General features: G+C 50.2%; 1 protein-coding gene across 1 annotated transcript in view; it reads left to right on the top strand.

The window, feature by feature from the left end:
• Positions 1 to 250: 250 nt before the first annotated feature.
• Positions 251 to 27,404, top strand: part of Megf11 (multiple EGF like domains 11) — a 322,486-nt gene continuing 295,332 nt past the window's right edge. Inside the window, exon 1 of the mRNA XM_021727705.3 lies at positions 251 to 432. The gene's annotated coding sequence lies outside the window, so the exon portion shown is untranslated. The remainder of the gene's footprint in view (positions 433 to 27,404) is intronic.

The following is a 27,404-nucleotide window of genomic DNA, read 5'->3' on the forward strand; positions in this document are numbered from 1 at the left end:
GAGAGAGAGAGAGAGAGAGAGAGAGAGAGAGAGAGAGAGAGAGAGAGAGAGAGAGAGAGAGAGAAAGAGCGAGCGCGCGCGCATGATCAGGTTCTGAAAGGACCAAAGAGGGAGAAAGGGGTGAAAAAAGAAGAAGAAGAAGGGGGTGGGAGAGCGAGCGAGAGAGCTGCTAGCAGGGAGGAGGGAAGCTGGAAGGGAGGGAGAGAGAGGAGGGAGGGACCGAGGGACGGAGGGGGTGGGGGCTGGCTCGGCAGCAGAATCCGCCGCGGCTCCTGCTTGCTCGCTCACTCGCTCGCGGTGCCCGCCGCCCGTCGCCCGACTCTGGGCAGCTCTCAGCTCCCGCACTTGGCCCAGCTATCTGGAGCAGCTCGGGCTCCGGAGGACTGGACCGCGCAACTGGCTGGCTGAGCCCTGGGCGGGCCGCGGAAGCAGGTAGGTGGCTGGGTGGAGTCCGCGAGGATGCGGAGCCTCGGAGCGCCAGGGGTTCAAGGGGACAGGAATGTGTTCCAATCCTGGGGAGGGGGCTTTGCAGCCTCGCGACTAACTTTCCATCTGCTCCATGGATCCCCGCTACCTGGTCCGGGCCCAGGTCCAGGCTTCGGAAGCCGAGTTTGGCGCGGGTAGGAGGTGAATGCTGGGACGTGTGGAAGCGCCAGGGGGTCCGGGCAGGATGTGTGGCGCCCTGGCGTGGGCAGGCGCGCGCCCTCCGGCCGCAGTCAGGACGCAGCGTCCGCCGCGCCTCCACGTGCGGGGGAAGACCTGAGAGCAGCAGGGTGGCGCGGGTGTCCCGGGGAGGGCGCCCGTCAGCGCCCGAGAATCTGGGGACTCCCGCCCCGGAGCCGCCCGGGGTGCACCGGCTGTAAGCACTGCACCCACGCCCTTCCCGCCCGGGTCCGGACGCAGAGCCGGCGGGCACGCGGGCAGATTCCCAGCAGTAGCCAGCGGTGCGCCTCGCCGCTGCCAAAGCCCAGTCAGTGCCACGCGCTCTTTGGCTTTTGGGAGGCGGGGAAGCGGAACGTATGCCCGCATCATTTTCTTGGTATCCAGTCTCCTCGACTCACTTCAGGGAATCTGGAACGCCCAACTGCCCTGTGGGTTGGTTATCAGACATCCCTCTTGTCCTTGCCGGCGACCCTAGCTCCTAAAGTTAAAGGAAACCAATCCCTCCTAGCGCGCTCCTGGATCGCGGTTCCGAAGTTCCCAACTTCTCTCCCAGCCGTGGGCGGTAGTGTTGGAGGTGGAGATAAGGATGGTCGTCGTGGTCCCTTCAAGCTGCCCAGCGCAGCAGCCTTCCTTCTTGGCTTGGGTTTATTTTCCTACTTTGTTAGAAGGAAAAATTACTTAAAAATAGGCAAAAATTGTTCCTTGCGGGCGTCAGGGACTGCGAGTGGGAAAGAGCCATCACCCGTCGCGAGCTGGGAGCTCGGAGCCTCCTTATGGTTGTATCTATCCCGCGCCTTCGAGCCCCTGCTCTTTTCTCCCGGATTTGGACCCCCGGCTGCACTCTGCAGCCCTGTCTCCGGATGCGTTCCCACTAGACCGCGCCAGGCGAGGCTAGTTTGAGTCCTTCCCGGTGGCCACGTTCTCAGGAAAGATCTGTCAAAGTGGATCCGCTTTAGGTTCTTCCACTCTGTGTCCCTGGAGCAGATCGAGTAGGGCCTCCGGCGGGTTGGGATCCGGGCCATCTCGGCTTGCTCTGCCAAGGGTACTCATGCCCCTTCCTGCACCCTGCCGGGGAAACATGGGTTAATGTACCGGCCAGGTGGCGGCGCGCGGCAGCCGGCTGGGGCTCTCGGATCCTGCGGGAGGCGCGGTTCCTCTTGCTCTCCTCTCGGGATTTGCCGACCCGTGCGGTTTCCTGGAGAGAGCGGGGTCTCCGCCTTGCAGCCCTCTTTGTTGATGTACGTCTGAGAGGTTTAGCGAGGCCAAAAGCTGGGGTTGTTGCTGACAGGGTTACTCCCGGCCCTTGCTCCTTGCCGGTTGGGGAGGGTGCCCCAGGGCGCTGGACCTACCATGCAGCGCTCCATCCCCCTGCTCCTTTGGCGGGTTTCCCCCGTGCGCACTACGCACCAGCTCTCTCTCTCTGTAGCTCGAATATCGGTTTAAGCCTCTAGAAATTTGAAGTCTACAATGTCAGTCTTCACCTCTTCCTCCCATTCCATAAATCAGCAGATTGAGACCCAGAGAAGTAAAAGGACGCCCTGAGAGCTGGTTAAGGATGGAAGGGAAGTAACCAGCTCTCCTGACTCCCAGTTCAGGGCCTTTTCTAACATGCCACTCGGACTTTACCGTGGGGCAGGTATTTCCAGCAGGCCGCTGCATACCTTGTCAGGTTGGAGGGCTAGGAATGTTGGAGAGAGATTAGGAGCCCAGGACTGGTCTCTGGATTCTTTTAATTAGGTGCCTTGCTGTGAACAACTCCCAGGAGGAACTTTTTTTTTTTTTTTTTTTTTTTTTTTTTTACATATCTTAGTTGGTGCATTATAATTATACATAATTGTAGGACTTATGTGCATATATGTACACGCACACAATGTAACAGCATAATTTGGTCAATATCATTCCCCAGTACCTCCCCCTTTCCCTTCCCTCTTTCCTCCCCCGGCTTTCCTCAACTCAACTGGTCTCCTTTCTATTTTCACAACACCCACTCCTCACCTTTTTCCTCCCTCTTTTCTCTCTAGTACATGTAAGAAAATATGGGGCTGGGCTTGTGGCTCAGTGGTAGAGCGCTTGCTTAGCACTTGTGAGGCACTGGGTTCGATCCTCAGCACCACATAAAATCAAAATAAAGGTATTGTGTCCACCTACAACTAAAAAAATATATTAAAAACACAAAGCCTGTGACCCTGATTTTCTTCTGAGTTTGGCTTATTTTGCTTATCAATACTCTTCAGTTTCATCTAGGATGAATGATTTATGTGGCTGTTTGTTGCATACCTAGAGTACACCTGCTCTGGAGTCTGGGGGTAAAAGGAGCTCACAGGCCTGGCTCCCCTGTAGTGTGTAAGCCACAGGGAAGGAGTAGCCATTGTTTTGTAGCTGAAGAGTGCATAGAGACCTGGGTGAGATCACTTCTGGAGGGCAAAATTAGGAATAGTCCCTGGAGAAGGTAGAATGTGAAACTGAGCTTCAGGTAGATTTGCAACTGGGGAGGAGGACTGTGGGGCCCAGAGCTCCAGTACTAAAAGGGAGGCAGGCAAGTTCCAGTAAGAGTTGTTCAGCTGTTGGTCAAGGACATCAGAGTCAAGGTCAATGAGAACTCAAGCTCAGAAACTGGCCTCAGAGGTCTTTTAATTTGAGGTGAAGGAGGGTGAGGACTTGGCCGAGAAGTCAGCATCCTGTCAACCAGGGGTTGTGGCACCTTTTCTTTTTCTGTTTCCCGTTGTTCCCCCCACCCCGTCATTTCTTTGCCCCTTTCCAGCTATAACTTTTAGAATCAAGATATTTGAATGTTCTGGGCTTCCTATGGCCAGGGCATTTGCTGTAGTAGGAACATTTAGTCAATAAGTAGCTCTGGAGTGCCTACTTAGTGCCTGGTGTCTGTAAGGACCCAGATGTTACAACCATGAATCACACAGGGGGCGTCCCATACCTCAGATATCTCACCTCTGCCCTGTCGCAGTCTCAGGGTCTTGCTGCAGTGCGGAGGCAAATATGCAAGGGATATGGGAAGCAGTGCTGAAGTGGATGATATAACAAAAAACATACCCAGCTTCCCTCTGGTGGTGGCTCAAAGCTCTGAGGTGGAAAGGTAGGAAGCTATTGGCAATGAGATTTGGAGATTCTCTCCAAATTCTCTCCATGCCCCCAGCTTCTGGTTGCCAGGGTGACCCAAGGCAATTGTATTGATGTGGCATTGGAGAACTGCTCTGCAGAGCTTTTACCAGACGAAGAATGATGTGTGTGTGTGTGGTGGGGGGAGCTGGGTGAGTGCTGGTAACTGTGATCTTGCTAGGTATCCATAGAGACTGGTGCCAGGTAACCATGTGCCCATTAAATCCCAGCTTTGGCAGCTGCTTGGTGAAGTGTGCAACCCCATTTTGCAGATGGGTAAATGGAGCCCTCAATCTGTAGATTGGGACAGCTATGCAGTGAGAGAAGGTAGACCCTTATAGAATTAGGTGTCTTTGATTTCTGATTCAAGTTAAAATGATGGTCTTCCTATTTTGTAGAATAGTGGTTCTCAGACTTTGGCATGGAGGGATGGTGCAAACACGGATTATTGGCCCCCACCCTCAAAGTTTATGATTCGGTGGGTTTGGAGTGGGCCCTGGAGTTGTTTGCATTTCTAAACAGTTTCCAGGTGATGCTGATGAGCGCAGTCCTGAGACCACACTTTGAGAACCCATGTGGCAGAATGGGAAGATGAGTGATTTCCTTAAGACTATGCTAGGGGGAAGGGGAGAGCCTGGAACAAAGGCTGATTTAGCTCCAAGAACTCTAGGACTTGCCTATGTATACTCCCCTCCCCCTCACCCCCCAGGTGGCCATGGAATTAAAGGAATATTTTATCTTCATCAGCACACATACAGAGAGTGAATATATTGCAATGTAATTAGGAAATAAATAGGTGTTGTGTGTTGGATGTAGATTCTGTGCCCTGTGGCTCTGTGGGGGTTTATTATAGCAGTGTTATAATTGAAAAGGTGTCATCCACTCCGAGAACCCCTCATGAAACTTTCATGGCCTGGGTGGTCATTGTCCAAAAAGACATGGCTTCTTCATTTAAAAGAAAGAAGTCAGAGAGATCGCTTCTCCTGCTAATGGGACTCGCTGTGTTTCTTTTTTGACAGTAACTATGCATTGTGTTCGTAGGGGAGAGGGGAAAAAAATGAACAGCTGATGCAGAGACTACAGGAAGTCCACATCACATGTATACAGATCTCTTGGTTGAGCATTTCAAAATGTGTTGCAACTGTCTGTCTGTCTGCTTGTCTGGATTTCTGATCTGAGTGAAGCTGTGTCTCAGGAAGAGGAGAGTTTGTGCTTCAACTTTGCTGATGGGGTAAATCTAATAGCACACTTTATCCCCAACATGTTAATTAGACCCAAAAGAAAAGAATCATAAAAGAGTTGTTCTCCTAAATGCTGGCATTTTTCATCTGGATTCTATTTATTGATTATTTTTACAGTCGAGAAGGAGCAAAAATCCATGTTTTTATAGCAAATAAAGCTGGCTGCAGTAATTATGCAGGCTCAACATGTCTGTTCTGGAGCAGGAAGTTGGAATTCAGCCTGACTTTCAAACATTTGGGTGAGATCTAATTGAGAAAGACATTTCAAAGAACAAATATTTAGGAATGCGGAGTTTCACTGATGGTCTGTTTGGATCAAGTGCAAGTGCCTGGCTTTTAGCTTGATCCCAGGTAGTGGGGAGACAGTGGAGAAGGACTGATCAGTGATGTTAAGACTGCAGCCAAAACGTGGGGCTGAAATGTTGAGATAATCTGTGAAGCTTAGAAAAGGGAAGAATGGTAGCTTCAGGGCACAGATCCCATGTAATTGGCGAGAAAGGGGAGAATCAATTAATCAAATATAGATTCAACATGTATTGAATGCCTAACCTTGGGATAGGCACAATGAGAGCAGGAAATGGAACTTTTCCTTCCTATATATCTTTCATAATGGTTAGCTCAGGTATCTATAGTGACAAGAGTCCTTGACTGGAGTGGGTGTCAGGACAGCAAGCAAGAAAAAACCTCAACTCCACTGGCTGAAACAATAAGGAACTTAGTATCACCCATAACAAGAGGTCTAGGCTATTTCTGCTCCTAGGTTGTTTCTCTCAGTAGTTCAACAGATCATCAAGGATCCAGATGCTTTTCATTGTTCCTAGTTCTCAAGGTCACAAGATGGCTGCAATAGTTCCAGGTGTTTCACCCTTAAAATCTTGTGCAGAGACAGAGAAGCCAGGAGAGCCTTTTCCAGAAATCCCTGACCAGACTTTCCCTTGTCTTCTTGCTGATATTGTGAATCACATGTCTTGCCTAAGCTAACTACACACAGGGCAAGGAGATTATAATAATTGGCCTGTTTCTATAGGTGCCACCTATAGAATTCAAGACCTGGGTTTGAATTCTCTCCCCACTCCGTTTAAGCCCTATGACCCTGGGCAAAATAGTTCACCTTTTGTGCCTCAATTTACTCATATGCACAGTGGGATTTGTTGGGAAGATAAATCTGAATTAGCTCAATACTTGATTGGTACAAAAGAGGTAGAAGATAATTTGAAGATCTGACTTTGGAAATTATAATCCCGTGTGGGAGACATCGAGGAGTAGGCCATCTAGACCTCAGATGGTCAGAGAGCAGAGTCAGAGAGTAAATAATTATGACTTGCAGATCAGCCATGGTAGGAGGAGCATGATGTCCCTGGAGTCGCAGTAGTCGTATTTGGGTGCCCAGCTCATGAAACCTCCCAGCTGCCCTCATGAAACCTCTCTGCCTACAATGAGATCTAACGTCTTCCTATCGCTCAACCATCTTCCCTTCTGAATTCTTCATTTTTCTTGATGGCGGAGACATCTTCCCAGTGCTTGGGCTCCAGAGCTTAGGCACACCTTTTGATGACCCCACTCCCCCACATACCCTGCTTCCGATATTAAATGTGCCGAATTTCCTTTTGTATTTATGTTTCTTAGATTCGTCCTCTTTCTAGCAGGAGAAATGTCCTTTGTTCATTATTTACCTCATCCTGGGTGGTGGCACTAGCCTCCTACTCTGCCATCTTCAGGGCACAGTGTATGGCTGTATATGGGGACATGTGTCTCCAGAGCAGCTACGGGGCTCTGTAAATGGGATGGTCTTTGTAAGTTCTAGTGCAGAGGTGGTAATGAACCTGGATTCCATGGCTGCAAAGCCATTATTGCTTTGGGTGCCACTGTCTAGAAGCCAGGGCATCTCCTCATTTCTTTTCCCTCCAAGTCATCCCCCAACATGGTTTTTATCATCTAATTACCTCACACCTCCCTCCCGCATAGTCCCCACCAGATAAAGCCCTAGCCCTCATGTGTACAATCCCTGTGTCCGCAATCTGCCCGCGCCTGTCTCCTCATCTTTGTCTTCCTTATCTGGTGGACTTACCACCGTGGCCCACTCTGCTTTAGGCCCCGACCTTCTCTGCATTTAACCCAACCCTGTTTTCCTTCAAGACCAGCGGTAGAGCTGCGCGTCCTCATTAGACCTTCCCTGGCCACTAGTGTGCACAGTGATCTCGAAGCATTGATCTGTTTTCCGCTGCACTTCTGTAGCGATTATTGCCTACACCACAAATTCCATGCTTACCATGCCGTTGATGTCGTTGTTCAGCATTTGGTTGAAATGTTCGTTTTTCCTAATTGGACATAAGACCATTGAGATCCAAGGTGGGGTGGGAGTGGGTCCTTCTTTGTATCCAGTGTTGTGGTCATCTTCAATGCTTCCAATGGTACCCCTCCCCCCCTTTTTTTAATTGCAGGGGATCTAATCCAGGGCCTAGTGCATGCTGGACAATTCAATGGATATTTACTGAATTAATAAATCACAGGAATAGATTATTTACCTGAAAAATCACCCTTCCTTTCTTAACCTCAGTCAGGGTTTAATGAATGCCTTCTAAATTTTAGGAATACTTTCTCTATCTTGGGCAATACTTTGGTTTTTTGGGTGGATTGACTTAACTCACCTGTAGCAGGCCTGTGAAGCCGGTTTTCTATTTTACAGATGATCAAACAAAGGCTGGGAGAGGATAGGCATCTGTCAAGTTCATTTGGCCAGCAGCTGTGAGGGGCGGGGCCTGTTCTTTCCTCTGTGTTCTCTTGTCTTGTTGAGGTTCCTCCCACCTGTGGTGTCCTGTACCTCTAGTCTCTTTTTCCCTGTGTCCTACAGCATTGCACTGCCACTCTGTGTCCCAGGACTTTGGAATAATTCAGGAACCTCCAGATTCTCACAGTGGACTCTGAACTTTCTGGTGGAGAAGTTAAGTCCTGTTATTTGGTGCAGAAAAGAGGTGAGGCCAGTAAAGGGCAGGAGGGGACTGAGGAGTGGCCCTCAGATCCTCAGAAGGCTTTAGAGAGTGGCTGGGCTAGGCCTTCCCAGAGGGCATCTGGAGGAGTGGGTGATGATAGCTTCAGGAGAGAAGAGAAGAAATTCAGTAACAATGGCCCTTCTTAGGGCTTCACAGTTTAGGAAGCACTTTTGGAATGCATGTATTTTTTAGTTTGTGTTTTGCAACAACTTTGTAAAGTAGGTTATTGTTCTCAGAAACTGGATTTTAAGGAGTTCAAGTGACTTGCTGCATTCACATCCCAAACCTGATGCCTGGCTCCTATAGTATTGTTCCAGAGGCCTCCTGACAGAGGGGCTTCTATCCTGGAATTGCTTCTGTGGGTCCTGGTAGAGATGATGTTCCCCTGTGGGTCAAGAATCTACCCTTCCTCAGACCCAAACTCATTTTAAACCCTTTCCTGCCCCCAGAACCTGCCCTTCCCCTCTGGCTTCATCATCCAAGCTTAAAATAAATACAATAAATAAAAACACCCCAAAACTTCTTTTCCTGCAGAGGATGAGCAATAATCTACATATGCAAATAAATGGCATGCCAGTGTCCATGAATATTAATTTGGAAAGGGAGTCTGAGGCCCTAAAATACACTCAGAACCCATGATTTGGCATTTTGCAACTCCTCCAGCTCACTCTGCTAATCTTGTCCTTATTTTAAGGTGGCCCCTGCTCCCAGGTGGCCTCCCCATTAACCCTCTTGAAGTTACCAGGTGAATGGACAAGGGCCAAGTTGCAAGGTAGATCCTTACCCTGGGGCTGGGGCTGACGTGGTCCTGCTTTCCTGGGGCCGGGGCCTTATCTCCTCTTGGATCCCAATGTAACATGAGCCCCAGGATCAGGGGACAATTGTGGGGAACACTCTGAGGTGCCCCTGCCAGCCTGAGGCTCTTTGCTGTCAAGGAGAATGCAAGATGGGAGAGGGAAGCAGCCTGGGGGACTCCATGTCCTGCCTCTCCCAGGCAACTGAGGAAACAGACAGGAGAGGGTGGGTGACTTTCCCAAAGTGACACCATGAGTTAGTGGCAGGAAGTGAGAAAGCTTATTCATTCTTTGCTCTGAAAAGCACATTTCTTTGTGTGTGTGCATGTGTGTGTGTATGTGTAGGAGCTGGTGGGCAGGGTGACATTTAAAGTTTGTATACTTTTGGGGAGTGATTCCTCTGTTAGGAACATTCACCCAGGGATGGGTGGCAATTGAAAATCCAGTCTTATGTTCCATTTGGGTAGAAATGAATGATTTCCTCCCTCCCTATTCCAGATTTCCAAATTAGATGATCCATAGCCTAAGGTTAACGGTTTGCGTCACAGCCCACCTCCAGCTCAAGTGGCGACAGGGTAGGATAAAAAAGGACCGAGTGACTGTGAGGAAGCCAGATGGGGTTACAAACTGTCTGAGTGGAACCCTAGGGGGGAAATCAGGACTTGATAGTAATTTCTGTGTCCCAATGTGTATGGAGGGGGCTCCACTAGCACCAGGGGCCAGAGAGAAATATCACAGCATTGCAGTACCATCAGAAATGGGGCTCTCTTGCTCTTTGCTGCTGTTCATTGGGTAAGTTTGGACCATTAGTTCGCCTTTGGGCCTCCTTCTCCTTGTCAGTAAATATTGAATAATCATTACAGGTGCAGTGGTGCACACCTGTAATCCCAGCGACTCAGGAGGCTGAGGCAGGAGGATCACAAGTTCAAAGCCAGCCCCCAAAAGTTAGCAAGGCCCTTAGCAACTCAGTGAGATCCTTTCTCAATAAATACAAAAGGGTTGGGGCTGGGGCTCAGCGGTATCGCGCTTGCTTGGCATGTGTGAGGCACTGTGTTTGATTCTCAGTGCCACGTATAAATAAATAAAAAAAATAATAAAGGTCTATCAACAACTAAAAAATATTAAACAAACAAACAAACAAAAGGGGCTGGGGATATGACTCAATGGTTGAGTGTCCCTGGGTTGAATCCCTGGGACAAAAAACCCCCAAAAACAAAAAACTCCAAACACCTCGAATTAAACAATCAGTTCCACTTCTTAATGCTTCTTTGTGAAGATTTTTAAATGAGGATTGAAAGTTTCTGCATCATGGGGGCACCATATAAGTGTTCTGCAAACCTGGATTTCTTTTTTTGCAGACAGATCTATTTGACTGGCTACACTGGGTCAGTGTGGATATGCAGGTGACTGTGTTTGAGTCTCTGCTTGTGTCGGTGTTGGCGTGTTTCTGTGTGTGTTTGTATATGTTTCTGAGAGTGGTGCTGTAGATAGGGATGTGAGTCTGTGTTCTTGTATTTGTGTCTTTGTGTATTGGGATGGGTATTGTGCTTCTGTCTGTGAGTGGCTGTGTGTCTGTGTTACCACTAACAACCACTAACAGTCATGGTTTCATGACTGCTCTGTGTGTGTGTGTGTGCGCATGTTGCAGGGTCAGAATGACCAGATCTCAGCAGGGTTGGGAAGCTTCACGGTGCAGAGAGCTCTGGACCTGGGTCCCCTCTAAGGTCTCTCAGGTTTCCACCTCTACCCCTGGCAGTCCTGCAGCCCTTCCTAATTGCCCTCTGTCCCTTTCCTCTGCCTCCCTCTAGAGGCACACTGGGCACGGGGAAGCTTTGGCATTGGCAGGCCCTCCTGGTTCATTTACATTTGTGTTTGCATATCATTTGCATTGTCTATACAGACTCTGCTTTCAGTTCTGCAGTTTTCAAGGTAAAATGTGGTTGCTTTTCTTGAAGGTCATTGTATTAAGGATTTTTTTTCCATTTTTTATATTCTTTCTGGTTCAAACTCTTTCCCAGAATTGGGAGGCTGGGAAGGATAAGAAGCCCCAGAATCCTTAGCCCCTCCTCCCAGGCTACTTCCCCTGCCTGGGCCATCAGCCTAGTCATTGGGGCAGAAAGCCTGGCTCAGCGGGTGGAGACCCCCACCCTGGGAGGAGTGGGGAGCCAAGAAGAGATTTCCTTAGTCACTGGTGGTTGGTTCTGTCCAGATTCCAAGGACAGGTCCCACAGGGACAAGCACAGTCCAACCTGGGGCTGTGACCTGCTTCTCCATCCCCACTGATCTACCTCTGAGGAGGGAAGAGGAACCTAGAGTGTTTCAGGCCCTCCACCTGTCCCTGCCCGGGGAGGGATCATGGCCTGGGCTGGCCTTGTGGGAACCAAAGGGGATAAAGGCTTGGGTTTCCTTCCAAACTCTTAATACCAGAATTAATGGTTTTCTGAGGCCACAGAAGACCCCAGGAAGCTCTCCCAGGAGGGCTGTACTCAAACTGTATCTTCCTCATGGGCCACAATGGGTTCAGTGTTCCTTCTTCAGATCTGAATTTGAGGTGGGGCTGAGCAGATCTGGGTAGGCACGGAAATCGAGGGTCTGATTCCGCCCCATGAATCGATCAACACATCCACTGTTGGGTCCAGGCGCTGGAGTCTGCTTCACCCTGCCGACAGGGGGAGCCATTAGCAGTTCTGGAGCAGGTAAGAGACTGCTCTGTGCTCAGCAATGACGGGAGATATTTGGAGAGGTCTCTCTCAGGTCTGCATGTCTTTGCCTGCAGAATCAAGTGGGAGCTGTTCCCAGAAGTCCTGACATTCCTGAGTCAGTTAGGAAATACACAAACTCAAGCTCATGGTTGCCTGTGGAATCTCATTGAACAGAAGGGAGGCTGAGTTGCCCCTGACACCACTGGTGTCATGCCTTAATCAGAGAGGAGAAGTCCTACCATGGTGAGGTGTGTTGTTCAGAATACCAAGTCAGAGACCCAACTGCTTGGGTTTGAACCCAGCTCTGCCATTTAAAAGCTGGGTGACCTTGGGCAAGTGGCTCAACGTCACCTCATTCAACGAATGTTTATTGAGCACCTGCTAGGCACTGGTTCTAGCTGTTGGGATATGGCAGTGAACAATACGAAACAGATGAGACCCCTTCCTTGGTGCAGCTCACATTCTCATGGGAGATGCCAGACTTCAGACCAAATAAGTTCATCGATGATGGAGTACATTTGAAGGTGACAGATGAAGTGGCAAAAGGCAGGAAAGGCAAAGAGGGAGTGACAGGCAGAGTTGGGGGTTGCAGTTTTAAGTGGAACAGTTAGGGAAGGACCTAATAAACAGGTGACCTCCGAGTGCTAGGCCGAGGACATGAGGGCATGAGCCATGCTGGTATCTAGAGAACCTGGCTTCTTGCCTCAGTTTGCTCACTTGTACGGGGAAGGGGTTATGATAGCGTTTTCCACACAGGGTTTTTGTGTGGGTTAAGTGAGTTAGTGTATGTATGCAGTGGGTGGAGACCTGGCCTGGCACATAGTCAACACTGTTATTTTTGTCACCATGGCTCAGGTAGGAGCCCATCCCTGCTGCCTCCAGGCGCCACCTGGGCTCTGGACTGCAGGGCTTTCGGTGGCCTTCATCTCCCCAGGAGTGGGAGCCGTTTTCTTCCAGTGCTCCCTAGCTCCTCATTAAAAGGGGACACACAACCTGCAGTCTGAGAAGCAATACTTGCGTTCTCTTTTTACTCAGGCGTCTGATTCCCAGAGGGAATTGCAGAAGAGCCTTTAGTAAAATCCAGGCTTGAGAAGTAGCTTCCGGCCTTTCTCTGGAGCCCCTGCAGACTGCGCTGGGCAGGGGTTTTTGGCCCCACCCAGGGCTGGGCTTGGAAGAGGGTCATCTACCCCGAAAACCAGGATACCAGCATTGGGGGATTTGGACCCTGCACTGCTTCTCCTTCTAGGCCTGGTGACCATGAGGTTCTTGTCACTAGGCTCCAAGAGTCCCTTCAGCAATTTGGACGCTGTTATTTACTATCGCAGAGATTTTTGTGGCTGTAATTTACTGCCACTGCAAAGCCTAGGGACCTGCGTCCCAGTAGCCCTCAGTATAGATATTGTATCTAATCAATCCTTTATTACTATGCAAATACATCCTATAGGGTACTGATGTCTTTTTCTTTCAAACACTTAATACATAATTAATGATTCTCCTAATGCCAAAGAAGACACCAACCCAAAAAGCTTCCTGCTATAATTTATACCCACCCAGATAGGTTTATTGGTCCCTTATCATTCAGGAGAGGGCCTCTCCCGACTCTAACGGCAGGGGTCACAGAGCAGGCAGCCTGCCTTCCAGACAGCAAGGAGCTGAGCAGGACCGTGGTTCTGCACGCAGGTGCCGGGTGCCAGCTTCCTCCCAGCTACTCATCCAGGTCTCTCCAGCCACTTGGAGGGAGGTCCTCTTAGCATCCTCCCCTGAAGAAGAACAGACAGAGGTCAGAGAGGAGACCCACCTCACCCAAGGTTGCGCTTAGGCCTCTCTGCAGGCTGGTGGACCTTGAGGGAGGGCTTAGCCTGTGAAATGGCAGACACAGTGGCTGCTCTGCGGGATCAGAGGAGAATTTGAGATCATGGCCCATGTTAGGCCCTGGAAACATGCTTGCCAGTGTTTTTGTCGGAGGTGAAATGGTGAGAATATTTGGGGGGGATTGTTCTGGCAGCTCAGTGGTCTTTTTTGGGGGGCAGTGATTTGGAAGGAGACAAGGTGTCACATCCACTGTCATCAGGGAGCACACCTTCTCTGAGAAGGAACCAACCCTCACGGGGTCCGGCCTGGGGATTTCTTCATCCGGGCCTTGCCGAGCCCCTGTGTGAATCCTGAGTAGTGCTCATCTTAGGAACGAAGAGAGCTCGGTCCTGTCTGGAGATGCTGTGTTGGGTGGGAGGGAACAGTCACGAAGCCAGTGCGGGGAGACAGAGGGGAGGTCAGTGCTGAGCGCAGGATGGTGTTGCCCAGGGACAAGAGAAGGAGGTGGGTACAGCTGGGCACATGGGCACCTGAGAATGAGGCTTGAGGTGAACACCGTATGGGGTGGGGCTCTGCCTCGTTCCTCCTGGCCTGTTGGGTGGGCTGCCTTCTTGGCTGGGCCCCTTTGCTCCTCTGTTTTCAGCTGGAGAAGTGGACCGTGGACCTGCAGAGCCTTCTTCTCAACCCAGGGCAGGAAGTGGAGCTGAAGCTGGCAGACACAGGAGGGACCCAGGGTGCTTGGGGGTGCTGGGGAAGCCACCTGCAAGCAGTCACTGCTCCAGGTGGGCACAGGCTCCTGGGGGCCCCCCTGGGCCAGACCCTTAGGGTCAGGGCTGCTTTTCTTCTTCCAGCTTGTCCTGGGCTGTCTCCTGCCTCTCTCTTGTCCCCTCCAAACCTGACCCATGACCTCGAACGGAACTAAGGGCAGCCCAGCTGGTCCCTGGACAGAAGAGGCGCTCCTAGCTCTGGGAGCCTGCTGCCTTTGACCCCCCTTCACCTGACACACCTCCCTCCCCTCCTCCCTTCCCCTTCACTAGTCCACACTCTCCATGGCAGGCAGAAGGATCTTTCTAAAAAGCAAACTGGACCACGTCCCTGCCCTGTTGGAAACCCTTTAATGGTTCCCCGTTGCCCTCCAGATAAAGTCAAAACTCATTAGCACAGCGGTCAAGGCCCCGCCATCTCTCCTCCTAATCCACCTCCCTCTGGATGCTTTGGTGACGCCAAGCTGCTCGCTCCCCTCCCTACCTGAGTGGCCGGCCTCTGCCACCTTCCAGGCCTCGGCTCTTGCTGTTTTCCCACTGCAAAGCCCTTCCTACCTTCCTTGGTCTGGTGGCCCTTCCCCATCCTCTACCATCAGCCCAGATACTGCCTCCTCCAGGAAGCCTTCTTGAACTCCCTCATTGGATTGTCCTATTCCCGTGACTTGGAGTCTTATAATTGCAAAACCTCAGGGAGCCCCTCAGATATAGGGCCCTAGTTAGGAAGGGACCCACTATCCAGTGCTGCCCCTGGCAGGTAGTTGGGCTAAAGATACACTGTGCGACTGACCTGGGATAGTCCTCCCCCTTGACACGGAGCCCTGATGCTTGCCTGTGGGCCTTGGTGACCTGCGGGGAAAAGGGGGGACCTGGCAGTCAGCTGTAGGGTGGGAGATATGGGAGCTCTGCAGCTCAAAGACCCCTCTGGGATCTTGTTAGGAGAACTCAGGGTCGCTGGGCTTTTGAGAACACCAGCTGGAGTAGTTGGAGGGTTTTGGGGGTGTCAGGGTGAAGTGTTGCCCAGAGGCTTGAGAGACGGCGATGGTCCTGGGCAACTGAGATGCCTTGGTGGGCAAAGTCATTTTCTTTTAAAAAATTTTTTTAGCTGTAGATGGACACAATACCTTTATCTTATTTATCTATTCTTATGTGGTGCTGAGAATCAAACCAGGCCTTCACACTTGCTGGACACATGCTCTACCACTGAGCCCCAGCCCCAGCCCACAAAGTCATTTTGAAGTCTAGTTTCTGTTTTCCCTCCAGGTCGTGACTCTGGGTTTAGTGCATATTGTGACATTTGAATTGCTTTAATCTATGCCCTCATTTTTGTTCCCAACTTGATTTTTTCCCCTCCCCTGTATTGTAAAAGGGTTTTAGGAAGAGGAATATTTGCTGGTGCCTCCCGTCCAGCCTTGTGTGGAGCAGAGGCTGAGAGGTGTGTTGGGGTAGGAAAGAGCCCCTTGCTTCTTGGTCGTGGGGCCAGGAGAATGAGATGACATCACCGGATCCTGAGTTCTGAAGGTGGGAAGGGCAGAGAGGACCTGGTTCGGGGCCAGGAATTGCTCTGGGGCTCCCCAGTGGAGACGAGGTGTCCTTCTGGGTAATTTCCATCTTTAATTTCTCAGCGTTTTATGAACAGGGAGTAAATCAGGATTCCGCACCGACTGTTTCATGTAAAGGATTAATAAACTGGAGATTTATGGGGCAGTAGCAGAGGAAGGTGGTAGAAATGGAGAATGGAACGAGACTTGGTTCCCAAGGGGCAGAGGCTGGCTCCTGGATGTCCCCTCCACGTGGGGCATCTCCTGAGGGATTATCCTGGGAGTCTTGTCCTTTATGGCTTGGAGTCAGGGATGGTGGCTGTGCTTGGCCCTGGGGCCTGATCTGTGTTTTTTACCTTAGAGCAAACCCAGGGCCATCCCAAGGTCAAGGGGCCAGACTCACCCTGAGTCTCTTTAGGTTGACAGCCTGACACCCAGTCTTTAGCGTATAGAGGCAAACTCTGGTCATGGACTCAAACAAACTGGTTTTGAGTTTAGAGCCAGAGAGACAAAAGTTTACATTATTTTTGGCTGTATACGTTATGCTGCAAGTAATGGAAAAGCATGTCATCAGAGGCTTAGGTAAGAACCTGGGTCCTTTCTACCACTCTGGCTGTTCTCAGCATGTGACACATCCTTGTGACAGCCCTTCATGGTGGTGGTGTGGCTGCTGTAGTTCCAGTCATCACATTCAAAAATGGCTGTGTCCAGAGGAAGAAAGAGGTGCTTATCTCTCTCTCTGTCTTTTTTTTTTCTTTTTGGTACTAGGGATTGAACCCAGGGGTGCCACATCCTCAGCCCTTTTTTAAATTTTATTTTTGTTTTGAGACAGGGTCTGTTTAAGTTGCTTGGGGCCTCACCAAGTTGCTGAGGCTGGCCTTGAACTTGCGTTCCTCCTGTCTTGACCTCCCAAGTTGCTGGGTGTACCACCGTGCCCCGCAGGGGATGTCTGCTTCTTAATGGGCATCTCTTTAAGAGCAAGGAAACTTTCCCCAGAAGCTCTTTGGCAGATTTTCTTCTGTCTTATTGACCAGACCTAGGTCCCATGATCCTTCCTAAACCAATCACTGGCCTGATAAAAGGGATGACCATGTTTGGCTCAGGGTAATGAAGACTCACTGAGTCATGCAGGAGAGGAGCGGGCACTGGACAGAAGTGAGATAGATGCTCTGGGAGTGAGGAAGGGGGGTGTGGCTCCTGAGCAGACAGGTGCTACGGGGAACTGGAATAATTCCTTTGAGGTCACTAACCTGTGGTTTCCCCATCTGTAAGGTGGGAATAATAGTAAGAGTACTTTCTTGTACGGTTGTGAGAATGAAATGTGACAGTGATGTCAAGTGCTGACTGAGCAGGGTGCCTGGCAGGTCGTAGCACGTGCAGTTAGGTGCTAGTGTTGTTAACTACTCAGTGGTTTGAGCAGATGGTTTGATCTCCTCCAGGGTCACACCTGCCTCTGCTGACACGAGGAAAGCAAGGTGTATTGTTATTGTCGTAATCCTGTGGCATCCTCATGGATAGCATGGACATTCAGGTCAGGCTGGGGTCCTCCACTCAGCTGTAATGTGACTTCTGTGAAATCAGTTAACCTTTTTGAGCCTCAGTTTCCTCATCTGCAAAATGGGGACAATATTACTCACCTCATCAGGTTGTTAGTTGGGCTAAGGAAATATGGCAGGAAAGTACAGCACCTGGCTGCCATGGGCCTGGTGCAGGGCAGGCCTTCAGGAAACCCCAGCCTTTCCTTTCTCCTCCTGGGTGGTCATTTTATTTGGCACATGACCCTAACTAGAGACAGCTGGTGGAAGGAACAGGGACCATTGCCCCAGATGTGGTAAATGAAGCAGGCAAACAAAGTTATGGTTCACCTCCCTATAGACTGGAGTAATAGTCAGGAAGCAAGGTGGTGGCCCAGTTCTTAGAGGAACCAAGGGTCCAGGGGCTGGGGGAAGGCCAGAGCTTCAATGGAATGAGGCTGCTCTGAGTTCCTTGGGGACTTTGGATGCTGCATTTCTGACAGCACAGAGAATTCTAGATCCCACTCTCTACCCTGACTGGGGCTGATCCAGCAGCAAGGAAAGTTTCCCCAAGGTTTAGTGTCCAGGCCTGTGCTGGGAGGTATGGACAAAGCAAATAGATACACGACTGGGTCTGGAAAATTGCTGGGGTTGCCAGAGACTGTCTCCACAGTCTGCAGTTCTTGGTGCATCCAGGCTGGCTGCCCCTGGGCCATCTTTGACCCTTGACACCTGTTACTGCAAAAAGTTCAGCTCTGAAGTCTCCTGAACCTGGGCTGTCTCCTGGGGACAGTGTGGTGGGGTGGTTCTGAGCTTCTAGATTTCTAGACTAGAAACCTAGACTAGCCTCCCCCTGCCTGGTCAGAGCTCAGCTCTACTGTTGTAGGGACAGACGAGGTAAGGCACCAAAGATAGCGGGAAACCGTTTTATTTGGCTGCAGCCAGGTTCAGAGGGCACAGCTTTTGCTGTAATCAGTTAATCCTCTGAACCCCGAGTTCAGGTTGTTTTAAAGTTTTATACCCAGCTTGTAAGGGGAAGGGCTCAGAAGTTCACAGTCTGCAGAAGTTCCCATAAAAGCAGCTTTTTCTTTCACTGTTCTGGGCAAGTTAACTCTTCAAGGACAACACCTGAGAGAGGAGAGCCTCTTCTCCCCTTTCTTTTCCTCCCCCTGCCAGCTGTTACCATGGAGCCCAATTGGTAACTTATCTTAAAAATGTAGACATCTCTGTGAAGCCCAGCTCAAGGCCAGAGGCCTTGTTTGCACATTTCTGCAAACTACTAAACTGGATAAATGTTTGTGAAAAACTAGTAAGGGGGTGTCCAGCACCTGGAGTGCGGAAGAATCCCGGCTAGCAGCCAAGTGAAATAGGGCAACACGAAATAGGAAGTTTATCTGCATTGAACTCTTTTGTAGAGACTCTTTTGCTTATAGTCTTAAAATCAATTAGGGTGAAGATTCCTGGAGAAGCTTAGTTAAGACTTTCTGTGGGGGAGGGGGTGCCACTACACTAGCACTCCTCACTTGGGTGACTTGGAGCAATAAGTGACTTCAGCTTGCCTGCGTGTGCCCATCTCTAAATGGTCCAAGGAACAACCTACCTGAGAGCGTGGTGGCTGGGACTGTGAGTGGGTGACCCCCAGCATGGGGTGGCCCAGTCAGTGCTCATGAGACGTAGTTGTTATTGGAGGACCATAAACCCGAGTATTCCCAGCATTCACAGAACAAATCATATTTGCTCTTCCTTGTTCTTCTGAGACCCCAGACCTCACCCTGGCGGGGATAAAGCTTGAGAGGAAGATAAAAACTGGTACTTCATTAGTGATTAAGCGTCAGTCTAGCTGCCGAAGGGCCCGTGAAACTGCCAAGAAGCTGCTGTGAGCACAGAAGGGTCCGGGCGAGGATGAGCTGGAAGGAGGGCGGGGGTCTGAGTCAGCAGCTTGGTTCATGGCTCAGGAGAGGGTTGGAGCATCTGTCCTGTGGAGGCTGCTTGCTCAGGAGCAGCCTGGGTGGGAGAGATACCCACCTGCTTCCCGAAAAGGAACTCCAGGGGGCTGACGTCTTGTGGGGCCTAGAGGGCCAAGCCGGGAGGGCCAAGCCGGGAGGGCCTCAGGTGCCCTCTTGGCATTGAGGACCGGGCCTGTTCTTACCTGGCTGCTGTCTAGAGGCCCATCACAGCTCACAATCATCCTCATTCCCAGTTTCAGGGAAGACGAGGCTTGTCCGACCTCTGTCACCCACCTGGCAGGCACATCTTCAGTCATCCCTTCACCTGGGCTTTGCTGGACCAGGGTTCTGATTTCTGGAAAGGCCTCTGGGTGCTGGTGAGGTCGAGTTGCATAACAGTGTTCCTCCATCCCTGTGTAATGTGACTCTGTATTTCCCAGCCCATGTTCTGGGGAACACCAGTGCTGCAGAAGGTTCTAGAAAGGTCCGAGAAGTCCTGTAGGCATGGGACTTGGTTGCTTTGTTATAGCCAGTGTCTCCTGAACTTATTTTACCATGGGATCTTCTTCTCTGCAGAACCCTTTTAATATCCTAAGGAAATGGTTTTGGGGGGACCCATCTTGGGCAACACTGATGTAGGAAAGCAGGCATCTGGCCAGGAGGGGAATGCTGCTTCTCTGGTTGGTTCTGCAGGTCTCTGCCAGCTGAGTGACTCAAGCCAAACTCCTTCTCTGGACTTCAGTTCTTTCAACATTTAAAAAAATATTGGTGATGATGTAACGGGTGCAGTGGTGCGTGCTTGTAATCCCAGCATTTTAGGAGGCTAAGGCACGAGGATAGCAAATTCGAGGCCAGCCTCAGCAGCTTAGGCCCTGTCTGAAAATCAAATTAAAATAAAAAGGACTGGGGATGTAGTTGAGTGGTAAAGCACTTCTTGGATTCAATCCACAATACCACCAAAAAAGTGATGATAATGCCCTTCCTTCACTTACATACATGGGTGTTTAAAAAAAAAAAAAAAACTCTTTAGAATGGCAGATTTCAAACAGACTCCGAATAGAGAGCAGTATGTTTACCTCCATGTCTGTATCACCCCTTTCAGCAATTATTCATATTTTGCCTATTTTGTTTTATCCACCCCCAATTTTTTATAAGAAGGATTTTGAAGATGATACAAAATTAAGCCTGTGAAAGCACCTTGCAAACTTCAAAGTGCCATATAAATGCAAGTCATCTGCCATTACTATTACTAATCTATTATTCCTAAAGTTTAAAGTGCTGCACAGATGTGAGTTATCTGTCATTATTTTGCATATAGTTTCCTATTAATGTCTCTAGTCCCACCACCAAAAATGCCCAACAATGTGGATGCTAATGTGCCTCCAGTTGTAAGGAGCTGGGCTGAGCTGGGTGGGGGTATAATGTTTAAGACCCAGGGCCGCTGCCCTGGGGTCTTACAATCTAGTAGTGATATGAGACAGAAGGTGCAAACCAGCCTCACGGATTCCCTGGGCACTGCCAGGCCAGGGACTAGACTGCCTGGAGCAATATAGGGAGAGCCCCAGGCAGGTAGTATCTACCTGGAGGCCTCCTTCCCTGGGAAGTTGCCCTCCCCTGGCTACTGTCGGAGGCTGCGTGGGCCTGGAGGCACCTGGAGCGATGAGATGTCCTTTCCAGGCCTCAGCGGTCTAAGCACCACTTGAGGTCCTGAGGGGACCTTGGGGAATGACACTAATTTTCCTCTTTGGGAAGAGTTGAGGACGTCTCCTCCCATGCCCTCCAGGATAGGAAGTACCCACCACTTCGACTTCCAGATAGAACCAGGTGCAGCTTTAAAACAGAGCCTGGTCCCAAGCAAACACCAGACCCAGAATAACCCACCACTTTCTGAGGCCAACTCATGGCCTAGTGAGTCTCCTAGTCTTAATCTCCTCAATTCTAGCTTCCCGTTTGGGTCGGCTCTGGTCCCTGGCCTGAGGCCCTTAACCTGGCTGCTGACTGCCTCTCATCTCTTTGGGCTTTGCCCAGGGCCTTTCTTCTGTGGAGGGATCCTTGCTGTCCCTCTTCCTTCCCTGGGGCAGAGACTCAGTGGTTTGGAGTGAGTGGCCTTGGAAGGGCCACCAAAACTGTTGTGGATCTGAATGGTCTCTGCACAAGATGGAATTTCAGTACCAGATTGTCACTTGGGGGGAACAGACAGCGCTCTGTTGGCTGCAAAGCCGTTTGGTTTGCGTTTTCTTTTAAAACACGTGAGCCAAGAGATTTCTCATAGAAATACGTGTTTCTGATTTGCTTTCAGTGATGAGAAGGTCTGAACCCCAGGCCTGCTTTTCTGCTTGGCAGGGAGCTGAGTGGTGGCCTCCTCAAACAGGTAGGGTGTGGCTCAACCAGGTCACCACGGCCCCCTTGGGATGTCTTGGGCTCATCAACAGTGTTGATAAGCCACAAGACCAAGTCAGTTCTGAGTGACTTTATTTCTGGTCACGAGGCCTTTGTTGTCATTTTTGGACCAGGGACGTTTTTCCTGAGTGACATGTTGGCATCCTGGCAGGAGACAAGTGCCACACTCAAGCTGGCTGATTTGGTGAGAGCTTAAGGAAGGGACTGTGCATTCAGGCCACCAACCACAGGGAGCAGTGGCACCCCTGAGAGCATGCTGCTGTGCAGAGAGGCCTGCCCGACAGGAGTGTGACCTTCCCTATGGGAGACAGACAGTCGTGGTGGCCCAGCACGTTCTCCTTTTGCTCTGCACTGACCGGGCAAGTGCCCTATTGGACACACCCAACTGGAAGCCGGAGGTCAGGGGAGCCCCTCACGCCATTCCTGCTTGCCCCCTTCTGGGCCCCCAGCAGAGGGAGAAGTGTGGGGAGAAGCTCTGGGGAACCAGTGGCAGACATCCAGTGCAGGCAGGGCTGTGAGAGGCCCACAGACCCTGACTCCTCTGCTGGCTTGTGGTAGGAGAAGCTCAGTCACTGGAGAAGCTGCCCTGATCGTGGGGAGCAGGCCCCTTTTTGAGGCAAGGGCCCAGGAGCTGCTGTTCTGCAGCCTGGCTGGCCTGGCTTTCCAGGTTGGGCCTCTGGCTCCTCACCAAGGTGGGTGTGGGTATGTGTGCAGGTGGGTGCTGCTCTTCTCTGTGACACCACAGACCTCTTCTTCTTCTTCTTCTTCTTAAATTTAGTTTTTAAATTTTTAGCTTATTTTTTTTTCTTTAAAATTTCCTTTTTTAGTTGTAGATGGACACGGTACCTTTATTTATTTATTTATCTTTATGTGGTGCTGAGGATGGAACCCAGTGCCTCACCCATGCAAGGTAAGTGCTCTGTCACGGAGCCCCAGCCCCAGCTCCCCCTAACCCCCCATAGGCTTCTGTTAGCAGCTTGGCAAGGGAGCCTTGCATGGGCCAGGGGGCCGGTCTGGCTGTCCCTGGAGGACTCGTGCTGCCTTCCCGTGAGCCCTTGGGCAGGGCCGCATTGCTCTCTGACTCTCTCAGCTGATTGCCCTCCCTGTGAGCTGCATCTTCTGAAGAGCGTCCTGCAGGGATTTGATTTAAGAAGCTCCCTCACCCCAAATGATCTCCCCCATAGCCTGCCTTGGACTGTGAGAGTCTCCGCAGCTTCCCGGACCCAGAGAAGGTCAGAGCTTGAAGGACCTTCTGACCCACCATTTGGCAGAGAGAAAACTGAGGCCCAGAGGCAGGAAGTGACTGGCCCCAGGTCACGTGGTGACTTAGGGCTGGAGCAGGAACAGGAACCTGGACTACTCCTGGGCTTGGGGCTCGTGGTCTGCCCAGCCCTGCTGCCCTGCAGGTGTCCTGGGTAGGGAGGTGGAGCTTGGCAGGAAGGCTGCGGGCCCAGAGGCTGGGTGGCTGGGCCCGGTGGTCTTAGGAGAGGAAACTGAAGCATGAAGGGATCTTCTGTTTTAAGTGGGCCAGGGTTGTCCCTTCCTGAGGTCCTCAGACAGGAAGGGGATGAAGAAAGATGATAGCAGCCATTTCTGTGTACATCCCAAACAGCTGAACCCTGACCAGGTTGCTCTGGGGAGGAAGATGCTGTTTGCTCCTCCCTCCTTCCCTCCCTCCCTCCTCTCTCTCCTGCCTGCTCTGCAGCACACGCTGAGAAGCTCAAAATATGGGACCAGGACAGGGGAGAAGCGGGGATGTGAGTGCTGCTTCTGCCGCTTGGCCAGGTTACCATGGGCACAAGTCATCTAAAGTGCTGGCCTTTCGTTTTCATTTGTGTGAAATCAGGGAAACAATACCTACCTGACCGGGGTGCTGCAGGATTTATTATTATTAATCCCCAATATTAGTAACAATACTGAGGATAACGCTGTTATTAATTTATTCATTTTTAATTTGTTCCTTTTGGTCATACATGACAGTAGAGTGCATTTGACACATCATGCACACATGGGGTATAACTTCCCATTTTGGAGGTTGTATGTGATGTGGAGTTCCACTGGTCGAGTATTCATATAGGAGCCCAGGAAAGTTATGTCATTAATGCTGTCATTTATTGAGGCTCGCTGTGCCTGGGCACCAGGCCCAGCAACTTCCATGTATTGTTCCACTAATGCTCACCGCAACTGTGAGGAAACTGAGGCTCAAGGGGGTCATGTGGGAAGATGTTTGTCACGAACCACAAAACCCTAGCAATTTTCTATTGACCTGATAAAAGATTCCCACAGCGACGGACATCACTCCTCTTGTCTTCTCTGCGGGTGATGCTGCCCCCAGAGACTTCTCTCACAGGGGAGCGTTTTCGGAATTCTCCATGGACTGTGTGCTTTCCATTCCCATCGCACCTCTCTGGGAATCGGGCCCAGGTGAGGCCTCTCTGAAGAAGGGACAGGCTGGCAGCTGGGAACACCATCCAGGCGTCCTCTGGCTTCACGCCTGGCCTCTGCATCCCAGGCTCTCAGCAGAGCCTGGGGCCCTGGAGTGCTGGGGGCTGCCTCTGGGAGTGTGTATGTGTGTGAACATGTAGACGTGAGTGTGTGAACATAGGTGTGATTGTGGGGCTATGTATGGGTGTGAATGTGTGCATCCATGTGTGATGATGAGTGTGGATATGATGGTCTGTGAATGAGTGTGTGAGCACATTTACTTATGCATAATTCCATGTAGGGTTGTGTGTGCATGCATATGCAAGCTGTTCATGTGCCTGTGTGCACACCTCAACACGTGTGACCATGTGCAGGTGTGTGTACATGAAGCCTGCATGTGAATATGTATGTGTTCCTGTATATGTGATCGTGTATTTGTGAATGTGTGTATTTGTGAGTGTGTGGGGTGTGCATGTGCCTGTAATTGTATGTAAGCTGTTTATGTGTATGTGTTCAAGTGTGTGTGACCACGTGTGAATGTGTGCTTGTGATCTCTGCCTGTGCATGAGTGTGTATCTAACACAGATGTGATCAGGTGGGGCAAGGCCGCTGGGTCCTTGCCTCCTGTGTTACGAGGAAGCATTTAGATGATCGGACCTAGCCGAGGAGCCTGGTGGGGTGCAGGGTGGCCTCACCCACTGATCACGGGTCTCCTGCCTCCTCGCTGGGTCTCACAGCTACCATACTACCTACTGAACACCTTCTGCAGCCATCACCTTCCTGGGGAGAGAGTTGGTTTTTATTGATCTTAATGAAAATGGAGTGTGGATGGGGGTGGGGACGGGTGTGCCGAGGGGCCCGTTTTTGGGGCAGGGCCACTTGCCTCTCTCCCATGATGGGAAATGGCTCCTGCAGTTTGGCTTGGTGCAGCTCCCCAGTGGGCATTTGGTGGAGGTGCTGGGCTGTGACCATGTGCAAATCCGTGCCAGGCCACTCACCGTGGCTGGGAGAACAGATGGTGGGGCTGGGCCCTTCCAGCCGACTGCTCTGCCTGGTCAGGGCCTCTCCCTACTGCTCACCGCCTCCTTGTCCCAGGGTCCCGAGGATGGCAGGCACCCTGCCATGCCCTTCCTGTGCCACATTACCAAGTGAGCAAACATCCTTTCCCCTGGGCCCAGGACAACGAGGGATGGGGAAGAAATGTGCGAGTCAAGGAGGGATAATGCTGGGGTGTTGCTTGAGAGGAATGTGAATTCTGTAAGATTAGCCCATCACTGAATCAGTCGATGAAGTTCACTCTCCCATCTTGGGAAATATTACAGCTTATCCTTGGTTGGCACTTACATGGGGACAAATACGTCGTACGTATTGGTTCCTTTTATCCATGCAGCAGCCTGTCAATATTGACATTTTATAACTACCCATTTTACAAATGGGAAAGCCGAGGCTCAGGGAGGTGAAGTAACTTCTCTCATGTCTTGAGGTCATCGTCCTCTAGTTGATTATGTTTCTCCCATCATGACTGATTTAAAGAAAGAGGTCAGTCACAGGAGCTGTCCTTCCTGCACAGCAGGAGGCTTGCTTGTTGAGGGAGGATGGGGCAGTGAAGAAGGATCTAACTCTAAAGCACCCTAAGTAGAGGGGTGTCTAGTAGCGCAGGCCACTGGGGCTCATACCCCCCCCCCACATCTGGTGAGTGCCCAACAAGTGATTTTTAAAAATATTTTTAAAATTGTCAATGGACATTTATTTTATTTATTTATACGTGGTGCTGAGGATCAAACCCAGTGCCTCACACACACCAGGCAAGCACTTCACCACTGAGCCACAACCCCAGCCCCCAAGAAGTGATTTTTAAAATAAAAATTTTGCAAAGGTTTTGTTGACATATAAACTATACACTATGAAATTCACCATTTTATTTTATCTTATTTTATTTTAGGGCTGGGGATTGAACCCAGGGATGCTTTACTGCTGAATCCCATCCCCAGTCCTTTTTATTTTTTATTTTGAGACAGGGTCTAGCTAAGTTGCTGAGGTTCTCAGCTAATAAGTTGCCAAGTCTGGATTACAGGTGTGTGCCACCGTACACGGTATAATTCACCATTTTAAAGTGTCCAATTGAATGGTTTTTGTGTATCCACAGAGCTGTGTATCCATCACCACAGTTTGGGATGTGATGACCACAGTCACCCCCAAAGAAACTTACATCCATCAGCAGTCACTGTCCACTCTTCCCTCAATCTTACATGTGCTAATATACCTTTAGTCTTTATGAGTTTGCCTGTTCTGGATATTTTATATAAATAGAATCATAATACAGAATCTTTTAAGTTAGCTTAAATGTTTTCAAGTTTCATCCACCCATAGCTTGTATCAGCAATTCATTCATTTTTATTGCCAAATAATATTCCATTATATGAATATACCTTATTTATTTACTCACTCATCAGTTGTTGGATATTTGGGTTGTTTTTACTTCCTGGCTGTTATGAATAATGCCACTATGAAATCCATGTAAAGTTTTTGCATGCATGTGTATTCTTCTGTATGTTGGTATGTATCTAAGAGTGGAGTTGCTAGGTCTATGTCTAACATTTGAAGAGCTGCCAGACTGTCTTACAAAGTGACTGCACCCTGTTACAATCCCAGGAACGGTGTGTGAGAGTTCCAGTTTCTCCACATGCCCACTGACATTTATTATCTGATTTTCTTTTATTTTTTTTGGGGGGGAACTGGGAACTGAACTTTTATTCACTCTACCACTGAGCCACATCCCTACCCTTTTTCTTTTTTAATACTTTTTCTTTTTAGTTGAAATTGGATACAATACCTTTATTTCACTTATTCATTTTTATGTGGTGCCAAGAATCGAACCCAGGGTCTCGCACGTGCAAGGCAAGCACTCTACTGCTGAGCCCAACCCCAGCCCCCCTACTCTTCTTATTTTTTATTTTGAGACAGGGTCTTGCTAAGTTGCTGAGGGATTCGCTAAGTTGCCCAGGCTGGCTTCTAACTTGTGATTCTCCTGCCTCAGCCTCCGGCATCGCAGGGATTACAGGCCTGCAAAACTGTGCCCAGCTTATTATCTGACTCTTTGGTTGTAGCTATCCTAGTGGGTTTGAAGTAGAATCTCAAAGTGCTTTTGATTTGCCTTTGGTTGATGATCAATGATGTCGAGCATCTTTCATGTGCTCATTGGTTATTTGTGTTTCTTCTTTGGAGATGTGTCTATTCAGATTCGTTGGCCATTTTTAAAGTTAGGTTCCAACACTTTTGTTGAAGGGGTGCGTGAGTGAACCAGCCTGCCACGCAGCAGGCCCTGGGGCTGCCAGGCCGAGAGACGCCCAGTCTTTGCCCTCAGTGCGCTCACAGCCCAGTGCAGGAGTCGATGCAGTGGCTGAATCTGCCAGCTGTGAAGGAGCTTGAAGTGCAGTAGGTGGGGGAGGCTGTAGTTGCAGGGGCAGGGGCTGGTGGGGGAGTGGTGTGGCTGCATTTGACC

The sequence above is a fragment of the Ictidomys tridecemlineatus genome, chromosome 5 (assembly GCF_052094955.1).
Source record: "Ictidomys tridecemlineatus isolate mIctTri1 chromosome 5, mIctTri1.hap1, whole genome shotgun sequence".
NCBI classification, from domain to species: Eukaryota; Metazoa; Chordata; class Mammalia; order Rodentia; family Sciuridae; genus Ictidomys; species Ictidomys tridecemlineatus.